The 11,236-nt window shown below is 37.4% G+C and overlaps 1 protein-coding gene across 1 annotated transcript in view; it reads right to left on the bottom strand.

Moving 5' to 3' along the window:
- The window catches only part of astn1 (astrotactin 1), a 487,375-nt gene that overhangs the window by 310,741 nt on the left and 165,398 nt on the right, over nucleotides 1–11,236 (bottom strand). The window lies entirely within an intron of this gene.

Below are 11,236 nucleotides of genomic sequence, written 5' to 3'. Positions count from 1 at the left end.
TTTGGATGAAGGACGAAACTTTTCAACAAGTAAAAAAGAAACTGTCCAGATGACCTGACTGAACAATGTTAGATTTTTGAACCTTGATTATTGAGCATGAACTTTGTTGATTTGAAAGACTTTGTCATGGCTGCCTCAGAGGAGTCGATGGGTGAGAGGACGGGCCCCAGAAACCATCTTATCAAAATCAATCTGGCTGGATCACCATGAGAGTGTGCTGCTTGTGGGACTGAGTTTGTTTGTGTCTTCTCGGACTGAAGAAGTCCTTTGGATGAAGGCTGAAATGTCTCAACAACAAAACAAAAATAAATAAATAAATAAATAAATAAATAAACCATCCAGATGACCTGACTGAACAATGTTGGGTTATATTACAAAGATTCTTTAAACAGAAAATATGTGTCCGTTAATGTACAAAAATACATGTGATAAAATATTGATTTATTTTAATCTTGAAAGTCATCACTAAAAACATATAAACTACGGTATTTTGTTTATTTAAAATTTCAGCAAGATATAAATCAAAGTATCTAAAAAAGCTGGTCCTCTGGACATTCAAAAAACGAAACAAAACAAAAAAAATTGTAGAAACTTTTTGTCTTTCATCTGAAAGACGAAAAGTTTCTACAATTGTTTTTTTTTTTTGAATGTCCAGAGGACCAGATTTAACTTTTTTTAGATTTTTCTACCTGGATTATTGAGCATGCATCAGGATAAATCAAAGTAGATATTACTGGATCAATTTAGCTGCTACAAATTCAGCTAATCAACAAAAGAAAATCCAGATGTATTCATATTTATTATACTGTTCAAGAGCCTCCTAGTTACAAATGACAGTCAAACACATGGCAACACAGCTCAGAAGCAGCGAGTTTCAAAAAGTTAACAGTGTTGGCTCATGGCCCCTGGGGAACACTGAGTAGAGCATTCATTAGAACATGGATCAGAAAAAACAAAAACCAAAAAAAAACCAAGTTATTTACACAATACCTGGAAGAAAGCTGCCAGATACAAATAAAACGCTGGAAAAATTGATGATGAAATGAATGTGTGTAAACAAAGCAGTAGGGAAAGAAACAGCAGCATGAAAGCATTACAACGGTGTCTGAAAGGAAACATCTTTTTATTCAGATTTGTTTTTAAATAAAGATGATTAACGACATATGTGACAACGATTCAAACATGATCACAATGACTTCAAAATAATTGTGATTACACAGCAATTGCTAGACTTTGAGAGAAGTGTCAAATAAAGATAGTTCATCAAATTCATTCAACCTTTATTTATGCAGGTTCGTCTCAATGAGCCATGTGGACTCATTTACAAGAAAGACCTGTTTTAAACAAAGAACATAATATAAAAGCATATAAAATGAAAAGTAAATAGAGGAAATGAAACAACAATGAGACAAAAACAGCTAAATCGTCCTCTACAAAGTGTAAAGAACTGTAATGCAGCTGAACAAAGGTGCAGAGAAACAATCATAGCATTCCTTTCTTTATAAGACACCAATCAAATACTGTTGAGATTTTTTCTTATATAAATGTTACCTATAGTTTCTGTCACTCATAGGATAAATATTTGAACTTTCTCATTTCTGTATTGAACACTAAAGTACTCAACCAGCTGTGGCCAAGACAGCCAGCAAAGCTATTTAGTAATTCTCACAGCTGGAGCCTGAGCTGTACACACACGTCTTTATACCTCGTTCACTCAAAAGTCATCAGCATCAAATTGATGACGCAATCCCAACAACAAGCATTGCATGTATTTTGTTGTATAATGAATCCCTTTCTGTTTACTATTCCACCACGCAGTGCATTGAGACAGCACTTGATGAATGGTCACTAAGACACTCTCAGGCGTTCCCTCAGTTCAGCATAATGAGACAAGTCGTGGCTCTAATGCAATTTGAAAATACATTTTTGTCTTAAAATAAATGAGAATGACACAGGTGATCTAAAATAAATATATGTTTCTTTGCCTACCTGTATTCAAGTACTGTAGGCTCTTGGTTTCACCTTTTAACTGTTGTTTTTTTTTAATTTTTTATTATGTTTATGATCTGATTGTTCAGTCTATGTTGCAAAAATATATTTATTTTTGATGCATTAAATAAATATACATATATTCCATTCAGTTGTGCCGTAAGTAATGAAAAATACAGATATCATGAAATAAAATCATGTAATTTAGAAGCTGTCAGTCACAGCTTGTGCTGAGCTTTCACTGCTAAAATCAGAAGAGCAGGTTGTGATCTATGCTGTCAGACTTCACTGCAGCTCAAAGAATACCACATTGTCCACCCACACTCACCCTTTATTTCATTTTCAAGTTCACAGTCTTGTATTATTCTGTGCATCCAATGTGTGAACACAAGTCGAAGTATACAAAAAGGACAAATAAATAAATAAATGCATAAAAAAAAAAAATCATTATTTGAGGAAAGTTGCAAAAAATAACTTTAATTAATTAATATGGATTGCACTTTTGACCACAATTGACTTGCCCTATAAGACCTGAATAATAATGTCAAACAAAGTCAATATATTTTAAGCTGTATGATGTGTACAGTATAACCCCTTTGGACCCCCGTGATCCTTGGGGTTGTCCCAGACGGGGGTGGGCACACCAAGAGCTATTCAACATACTCAATGAAGTGATATTATACTGAACAGGCGACCTCACACAGAAGAGGAAAATAAGGCATCCTTTTGGAGAGGTGGTGGTGTTAGTGCTAGAAATGCTCTTGGCCTTGGCTCTTTGAACTCCATGATGTCTTCGCTGTGCAAGGAGGGACATCAAGACTGGGTGCAATGTGAGCTGGATAGCATGCAAGGCAGAAGGCCTGGACATGTCAATCACCAATGTTACATACAGGTTCTTGAGATGTGGAACATCACTTCTCTGGCAGAAGATTTGGTCCGTGAAGTTGATCGATACCAACTAGCAATAGCTGGGCTCACTTTTACACAAAGCTTGGACTTTAGAGCCTAACTCCTTCTCTGGAGTTGCCCAAGGGCAGAGGCATCAGGTGAGATTTGGGGGACGCTCACAAGCTTACGACTGAGTGCACTGGTGTTGGGGTTCTTAAACTCAGTAAATTATGCACTTTTTTTTCCAGATATTGTGGCTTGTGTCCTCAACCTTTTGGTACGTTTGTTGACCTGACTAGGTATAAACATCAGCTTTATTACAGAATTTGTGGATTTAGGAGTTTTATCTCCTTCTTTATTTGATGCTTTTTAGATTTATTTGTAACGCTTTTGCCATAACAGTTCAGTTCTCCTCTGGGAGATATAAGCTTTCACAAGCTTGCATAATTTAAACACACAAAATTACTGCTGAACACAACTGAATGAGATATGAGGCAGTAAAAAAAAACAAAAAAACAACCTATGTCATAGAAGGCCTGCAGACCTAAAATAAAATAAGAAAATATGCTCAAGAACAAAAAAGAATTGTTCTACACATCACCTAATGTTTGAGAAAATAGCTGTTAAATAAGGCAGAGGACAAAAAATTCACTTTACACACTTTCTACAAACTTGTTTTTTACATAATAAAACAAAGGAACTACTTTACTGCCCTCAGTTAGTGCCAACAAGAAGAACGAGTTGAGAATGAAGTACTCACAGGAGCCTAACTAATTTTACCTGACAATATTTTCACACGGCAAACAACTATTGGAAGATTCGAGCAAGATTGAACATTATTTTCCTCATAAACAAGTTGAGAGTGTATAATCCAACATACTGTATTTTCTGGACTCTGGAGTATAAGTCGCATCAGTCAAATTACGCATCATGAAGAGGAAAAAAACAAACATATTAGTCGCATCCGAGTATAAGTCGCATTTATTCTGAAATAGAGCTGTCATTTCTAACCTGGGCCCAAGGCCCAGCCACAAAATGTGCTGGATGGGCGGGCCCGGTCGGGGTTTTGATTGTGTCAGCGGATGCATACAGATGACGATCCAATTTGGATCACCAGCCGCTCGCGGCCGGTTGACTGCGCGCTGACCAGCCGGTTGAAAGAGGTAAAAAGAAAATCCAGACGAATGACTGCCAGAGATCCATCCAAACCTAATTGGACTCAGCTGCTGCATCAGCGAACCTGCAGTTTATAATCAGCAGAATAAGATCCTCTTTTTGGTGGCACTTTACGTCCCTTACGTTTTTTCTCCGTTGTCTTCTCTGTGCTCGCTTAGTGAATGTTTGGCAGGAGGGCGGTGGGGGCTTAGGTACAGGAGCAACATGTATGTAAGCCTACCGGTAGTTGTCAAAAGCCTAGAAGGCCCTCTCGCACCTCTAGTGGATGCAATTGGTAATGTTTACTCTAGTTCATGTCAGTATGAATGAACATTTAAAATGTTGGTCAAAAATAGTGTCATGAATATGGAAACAAAAATGTATATGTCATTTTGGACTATAAGTCGCAAGACTGGCCAAGCTATGAAAAAAAACAAAAAAAAAAACAGCCACATATAGTCCAAAAAATACAGTACTCTCCGGTGTCTGAAGTGCTTCAGCACCTGTGCACCTCTACTTTATGTGATCTGATCGTATCACTACCTAATGAAATTGCTTATAATATGCCTGTTATGTGCACTATACTGCACTTCAAATGCCATTTAGACAGTGGATGTCTAAATGACTTGGTTGACCAGCGGTTGACACATTTTAGTTCATATCTTAGCTAATTTCTTTAACACACATGTTTCGAAAACATTTGCAGTCCCCAAATGGTCCCATTTCAGTACACAGGTTGAGTTGTTGCGTTAAACAGATTCTGAGCTCAAGTTCTATGTAATGTTCCTGTTGTGAAGCTTAAACCCTTCTGTTCATTTACAATTCTGCTTCATTTCAGGAGGATGGAACTGTCATTACTTTACAGCTTTCTATAAATTATTTTGTTTTGTATGTTGTGATAAACATGCATATATACCGAAATGAATAATTTAGTAATCATGCTAAATGTTTGTTTCATAAATTTTCTTGCTAACACATCATATTTCTCAAAAGACACTGTATGAACCATGTAACTAATCTTAATTTGCTTGAAAAATATACAATATAATTATATTGAAATATGTGTATAAGATATATGTTGTTGTTTTTGTCCAGTTGTTTTTGTTTTTAATCATTTTTAAATGTATTTACCATGCCCTGGATGACTGAGAATCTTCACCAGCATATGCTGTTGTTGTTTATGTTTATTTTGTTGCTTTTTGTGCACTAAGTTTTGATATTTCTCCCTCTCACAGACCGAGATGTCTCATTAAAACAGTCAAGTCTAATTATTGAATCAGGGAAAGCAATGTCTCCTGCACCCATGTCCACCCCCACCAGAAATGGAGTCATTTTCAACTTTATATGTGTAAAACTAAATAGAGAGGTGCACAGCTTTCTGGAATGGGTTTCTAATTTGATTTGAACTAATAATTCCACAATTATGTTTTAGATTAACAGAGAAATGGTGTGTGTGTGTGTGTGTGTGTGTGTGTGGGGGGGGGGGGGGTCTGTGAAAAAAAAAGTATTTGCATCAATTTGCTTTAAAACCCCAACAAATACATTAATAAGCCACATAATTAGCTAATGAGATTCAGCTTTGGACAATCTAAGTGCAGAGTGAGAGAAAATAGTCCTACCATCTTGTATATCTACATCTGCCTTTAGTTGTCAGTGTTCACTTCATGTCTGGTCTCTCAGCTCCAAGCTAATGACTGACAATGTATCTTCTAATTTTAATCTCACAAATGAATTTCTGAGCAGAAACTCTCCACTGTTGGACACAACAGGTTTTGCTACATGTTATTCCTGCATTATGTGCATGGTATTCCTACATGCAGGAGGTGGAACATCTGGAGATCTGGTGCAGGAAGAACAACTTTCACTTCAATGTGAAGAAGATGAAGGAGATGGCCGAATACTTCAGACGGAATAAACTCGCCTACAACCCCCTGAACATAGGAGGATCTGCAGTGGAAGTGTTCTCCAGCTACAAGTACTTAGGTGTGCACCTTAACGCCAACCTCAGCTGGGGCAACAACACCCCCAAGAAAGATCAACAAAGCTCATCAGAGACTCTTCTTCCTCAGGCGGCTGGTCTGGGAAGCTCAGTCCTCACCTCCTTCTACAGGTGTGCAGTGGAGAGCATCCTGTGCTCCAGCATCAACGTGTGGCATGGAGGCTGCACAGCTGCAGAAAGAAAAGCTTTGCAGAGAGTGGTGAAGGCTGCACAGAAGAATGTTGGAGCCAGCCTCCCCACCATCACAGACATCCACACCTCCAGATGCAGGAAAAGAGACACCTGCATCATGAAGGACCCCACTCACCCAGCACACACACTTTTTGCCCCACTCCCCTAAGGCAGGAGGTTGAGGAGCATTAGGTGCAGCACCACAAGACTGAGGAACAGCTAGAAGCTGTTAAGACTCATGAATCTCTAACCAGGATAGTCACTATGAAACAAAAAATCACTGTAATACCACTTGATTGCCGGTATGTGCTGCTGATTATCCTTGCTGCTGATCTCATGCTGCTGATTTGTTTCATGCTGCTGTATTAATTCATACGCATCTGCTCACACAGACTCATGTTCATGCTGCTGTTGGTCAGCATATTGTTTTTGTACTAGTAGTACTTAGTGTATTTTTAGTTTAACATATTTCTTAGTTCATATCTTAGATCTTATTACTGTTTTTCTTTTATATTTTATACTTTTGTTGGATGTAACTGGGACCCTGTGTACACGATGTCGTTCCATCACATGCACCACATATGATGAGAATGACAATAAAGAAACCTTGACCTTGACATTGATATTGATATTTAAGAATAAATTTAAGCCCAGCTTCTCTCCAACACCGTTTCATGACAACTTGGATTACTACAGTGCTCTGAAGTACCCATCTCTGCAATTTTGTTGTGTATCTAACAATTAGCCAACTCCTCGGCATTCCACATAGACACAGATTGTAAAATATTCAATTTCAGAATAACTTACCCCTTTAAAAAGGAAAAAAAAAAAAATGACACGATGAAAAAAAAAAAGTACATTGGGTTTTTGGAAAATAAAACTAATGTTTGAGGCAATGAGATTTAAGGGGCCGAGATGGTGTAGAGGCAGGGCAGCCGGCTTGGGACCCGAGAGTCCCAGGTTCGATCCCCAGTCACTGCACATCACGTGGCGTCTCTGGGCAGCACGTCTAATCCCCAAAATGTCCCCCGGGCGCTTTCAATAGCTGCCCACTGCACCACCTGGTGGTGGATGGGTTAAATGCAGAGACTAATTTCGCCATTGTATGGAAACATACAGTGCTGACATTGTGATGACATTATTATTATTATTATTTCTGTTCAACAGATTGGAAGTGCAAGTTAATGATCTTGTACTGCAGTTGTTAAAAGACTACTTGTGCATGAACCTGAAGTTGCAAACTGTTGATTAGTTTTAGAAAGAGCTGGCACTGCAACATGGAGTTTGTTGTTTACCAGTTGTGGAGTTACTGTACTATGGTTAGTGAACACTGGGAGGGTGGAAATACTGCAGAGCCACATTAACAGAAAGCTGAGTAGCACTAAGATACTGTATATCCAATATATTAACTGCTTATTTTGCACTTGTTTTTCATAATTCAAAAATGAACTTTATGGACCTTGTAAATCTTTTTTTTATTATTTTTTATTATTAGGTTTGGTTATTTACCAACTTGTTGTGATGGTTCAAATTCAGAACACATTTTCACTACAATTCTAACTTTAAATTAAAGGCCTAGCATTCCTTGGAGGACTGGTAATTGACAATGACCTTTAACGCCAGAGGTTTAAATTAAGATTATCGTCTAATGGCAAATGGCAGAGTTATATTGATTTTGTTGAAACACCATGAATGACTTTTTGAGCAGTTGTGCAGTATTGCTGCATGACTGCAGTAAGTACTACATGCTGCAATTGCATACTGTACTTGTCTTTTGACATGTATGTATTAAGGATGAGACTCAGCTACTAATATAACAAAATTCAGCTCAGTGTCTTTCAAGTGCCCGTGACATCAAATGTTTGCAATAAATATTAGTGCATTTTTTTAAATAACATTCATAATGAATTTGGGAAAAAAAAGAACAAAAAAAAAGAGAGAAACAGTTTTTGAGATACAGTAGTCTCTCATTTATCACAGGTGATCCGTACCCTGAAGCCTTCTCCGTGGCAAAGCGGAGATCAGCTGATCAGCTGCAAGGGGGAGCTCCAGAGCTGCGGGCTGCACACTGGCTGCAGGAGGTGCTAAATAGTTTTAAAATATTTGATTTTAAATAAAAATTATATGCCCATCATGCGGCCCATCCATCAATCAGCCAATGGTGTGTCATGTCCAATTTTATTTTGATAGAGCGAGTCCGCAAATAACAAACCGCAAAGTAGCGAGGGACTACTGTACTGGCATGCACAGTAACAGGAAGTGATGCCAAAGGGGAATGTCAGCATGTAAACACATCATTGGCATTCAATGGCTAACAACACAGGCAGTGTAAGAATGTGATGTTTCTTTTGTTAATTTGGAGCCAATATTATAGAAAGATGAAGAGTCAGAGTTCAAATATAGTTTCAATAAACAGACTAGGAAGAGCACTTTTTAAAAGAGTCCCTCTTTGATGTCACTTCATGTTTCACTTTGGCCACATCAAGTTAAAAAAGATGCCAGTTGTGTGACAAAATGAGTCAAATTAAGTTGAAAAATGCCCAAATTCTTAACTATTAAGATGTTTTTATTCCACTTGTGGTATGTGTAGAATGTGTTACAGACACTTTGACATCCCCTAAGTTATGGGTATTTTTGTGTTGGTTCGGGTTGATTAGCCAACACAAAAATTAATTGGGATGGCTCCAAGTTGTAGTTGCACATTTAATGATTAGTGAAGTTTGTGACTTTTTTTTTTTCTAACAGACCAACAACAAACCAGGTTGACTCTTACAGTTATAAAGGTACAGAAGGTACACCGTTCTTTATTTGCCATTTCTGCAAACTACATTGCACAAAGTTAATGCAAATATTTAAAGCAATGATGTTACTCAGTGTGTAGTGCTAAAAGTATATGCATCAACTTACACTTGTGTTCCTGTGGTCTTTACCTTAATATAGGTAAAACTGACTACGTTAGAATTATTTTTGTTACTTTTGTTTAGCTGTACTGAGTTGGACAGACTCGAAAAGTTAATCAGTTGTTAAGAAGTCATCCAAATAATACTTTGTGAAAGTTTCAATAAAATCTATCTGGAGATCAATTAAATATTTTGCTAAAAAAACATGTTTGACCCCAAATAATAGTTTAAAGCAAAAAATATTGTTCTACATGTAGTGCAAGGAGTGTGTGTTGGGGATGATGTTCACCTATTTATACACCAAATTTTAGCCAATAATCTGAAAAAACTGACTATAAGCATATAATTTTTGTTTTCTAATGTTTGTTAGACGTGACGGCCATCTTAAATTGTGATGAAACCTGACTGTAGATATACACGCAATGATAACTTTCTAAGTGTTATGAAAAACTGTCAAGTGGTTTGTGATTATTATAATTTTTTTGTTTTGTTATTGATGTTCTAGCAGGTAGACAGCATTGACTCCACCAGTCTTGTGCAATAAATTAGTGCTCAGCTTATGTTTTGGTACTGACGTTCATTTTCTACCACACTACAATTTAGTTCAATATCCATAAACTTGGCTGAGTTATTTAATTTAATTTTATTTAACCTTTATTTATACAGGTAGCCTCATTGAGTCACGAGAACTCATTTTCAAGAGAAACCTGTTTTGTGAGCAGATGGTGGGGGTTAAGGGCCTTGATCAAGGGGCCAGAGTGAGTCAAATAAGGGTGAAGGCAGGTGAGGGTGTGTCACCATTTCCACCCACATTTTGATGTTGCCAGTCTGGGGAGTCGACCCGACAACCTTGCAATCACAGGCCCACCTTCTTTAACCTCTGTGCCACCACTCTCTATATGCAGGTCCATTATAGTCATTTGTATTTGCTCCACTTTACTAAGGTGTCTGGTTTGAATTACCGGTAAGTCCAAAGTAAATCTGTTAGTTGTAGCTGTATATTAAAGTATTACTTTCTGAAACCTTCATAAAAATCATTTGACCTATTCAAGATAAATTCTGCTAACAGACAAACACACACACACACACACACACACACACACACTGAGACATGGACAAAAACATGATTGCCCTTTTACCTTAGGTAGTGTGCAATAAATATGTACAATAAAAGTAATGGACTGTACTTACATAGTGTCCGCCTGTTTTATCAAGATACTTAAAGTACTTTACAACACTATCTGTGTCCTCATTCACCCATTCATTCAGCACTCTACTATTTCTGTACAAAGAATAATCAGTGTTTTATCACATTCATACACTGATGGGGCACACATCAGAGACAAAGAGGGGTTCAGTGTCTTGCCCAGGGACACTACAGCATGTAACTGCTGGTGGGATTGCTCTAACCACTTAGCCACAGCTGCCCCTTAGTGAAAGTACATTGCCCCCTGAATTATATATGCAGCCTGCTTTTGAAGCCTAGTACAGGTTTCTAGGTTGTTAAACCTTACACTGTGGGCCAAAGAAGCTAAAAATCTATAGTCTTGTTTACGTTGATAGCACTTGAGTCTGAAGACTGGTGATTCCAAACGATGTTGTTTTGTTATGAAGAGCTAGTCTTCTTCACTAAATTGAGCCAATTTAGCCGCCCACTGCTAGCAAAGCAAAGTGGCTAAATAATTCTGTTGCATCACTGATGTCAGCTGGGCCCAATTTAACACTGCAGCTTTCTTTTGGCTCAGTTATTTGCTGCTTTCTGTCTGCAGCCCAGACACAAACAGGCATTGCAGATTGTCTTTGCAATTATGAACCATTTAACAGGAGAAATGTTGCTCGTGACTTTAAATCACCAGTGATTTTTTTTTTTTTTGTTTTGTTTTATTTTGTCTTGTTTTTTTCTTCTACATAATTGATTTTATGTTGAAACTCAGAATTGTTTCACTTCGATAATCAAAACCACTAACAATCTCTTCCTTATTTTTACAGGGAATACTAAAACTTACTGCAGCGACAGCAAATAAAAATAAATGTTGAACAAGTTTGAATTAAAACAAGAGATAATCAAATTAAATTTGAAAGCTGTCTTTAGTGGTTTGACCTGGGGAATTGTTTATTATAAAAACACAAAAAG

This window comes from Nematolebias whitei, chromosome 9 (genome assembly GCF_014905685.2).
Source record: "Nematolebias whitei isolate Nwh7 chromosome 9, NemWhi1, whole genome shotgun sequence".
Classification (NCBI taxonomy): Eukaryota; Metazoa; Chordata; class Actinopteri; order Cyprinodontiformes; family Rivulidae; genus Nematolebias; species Nematolebias whitei.
Note: the sequence above shows the minus strand (reverse complement) of the source record. Positions and strands in the feature narration are given on the sequence as shown.